Source organism: Myotis daubentonii, chromosome 11 (assembly GCF_963259705.1).
Source record: "Myotis daubentonii chromosome 11, mMyoDau2.1, whole genome shotgun sequence".
Taxonomy (NCBI): domain Eukaryota; kingdom Metazoa; phylum Chordata; class Mammalia; order Chiroptera; family Vespertilionidae; genus Myotis; species Myotis daubentonii.
In genome coordinates, this window is record NC_081850.1 from 9,267,782 (window position 1) to 9,269,201 (window position 1,420).

Genomic DNA, 1,420 nt, shown 5'->3' on the forward strand with positions numbered 1-1,420 from the left:
CATACATTTAAAGCATCTCAAATTAGTAACCTAAGTGTATATATTAGGAACGAGAAAATAAGCACAAATTAAACCCAAATGAGAACAATAGCTATAGAAAAACAATGGAGAAAATTTAACTCAAAATATATAAAAAAATTAAGCATAAGAGCTTAAAACTATAAAACTCTCAGAAGAAAACATAGAGGATAATCTTCATGACATTGGATTTAGCAATGATTTGAGGGGCAGGGGGTATGACACCAAAAGCACAGCTAATAAATTGTACTCATCAAATTAAGTCAGCTCTCAGAGCTTCTTCTAGCCTTGGTCTGATTCTCAGACTTTCCTCACAGCATGACCCCCAAACACCAGTCTTCACTCCCACTTCAAACGGAGAAACCAAAACTGCCTCCTGCCCCCAAGCAGGAGAAGAAGTCAACCCCTCAGGACTTGCCAAAGGAAGAAAAAGAACAACAAAAAGCAGTTGAACATATTGATACAGTACAAAACGAAATAGACCGACTTAATGAACAAGCCAGTGAGGAGATTTTGAAGGCAGAACAGAAATATAACACACTCCGCCAATCATCTTTTCAGAAGATGTCAGAATTGATCCCCAAAATCCAAAATTTGGGGGTAACAACATTTGTCAACCATCTACAGGTATCTGCACTGCTTGGGAAAGAGGGGGAAGAGGCACTGCCTTATTTGACAAGAGTTGAAGTGACAGAATTTGAAGATATTAAATCAGGTCATAGAAGAGATTTTTATTTTGATGAAAATCCTTACTTCAAAAATAAAGTTCTCTCTAAAGAATTTTATCTGGATGGGAGTGCTGATGCATCTTCAAAGTCCACTGAAATCAAATGGAAATCTGGAAAGGATTTGGCGGAAACATTCAAGTCAAACACAGAATAAAGCCAGCAGGAAGGGACAGCACGAGGAACCAGAGAGCCTTTTTACATGGTTACTGACCATTCTTAGGCAGGTGCAGATGAGTTGGGAGAAGTCATCAAAGAGGATGTTTGGTCAAATCCATTACAGTATTACTTGCTTCCTGGCATGGATGATGAAGAAGGGGAAGGAGAAGGAGATGGTGGTGATGATGAAGAGGAAGGGTTGGAAGATATTGATGAAGAAGGGAATGAGGATGAAGGTGAAGAAGATGAAGATGATGACGAAGGGGATGAAGGAGAAGATGACTAGTGGAACACTGATGGGTCCTTTTCAAATTTTCTCCAGTCCCTAAGAGCAAGTTGCAGTCTCTTTATTTTTTCCTCTTGTGCTCAGTTGCCCTGTATCTGAGGTCTCTTTTCTCTCCTTTACACCATGGTTCTCACCTTTGGGAGCAGGCGGGGGTGGGGGGTGGGGGGAGGGATGTATGTTGGGCAGAATACAATGGGGAAAGAACACTTGCCCCTTTCTGTTCCAAATTCAT

The 1,420-nt window shown here is 40.6% G+C and overlaps 1 pseudogene; it reads left to right on the forward strand.

The window, feature by feature from the left end:
• The first annotated feature begins 336 nt into the window (after positions 1-336).
• LOC132212726 (protein SET-like) lies at positions 337-1,188 on the forward strand (annotated as a pseudogene).
• The last annotated feature ends 232 nt before the right edge of the window (positions 1,189-1,420 follow it).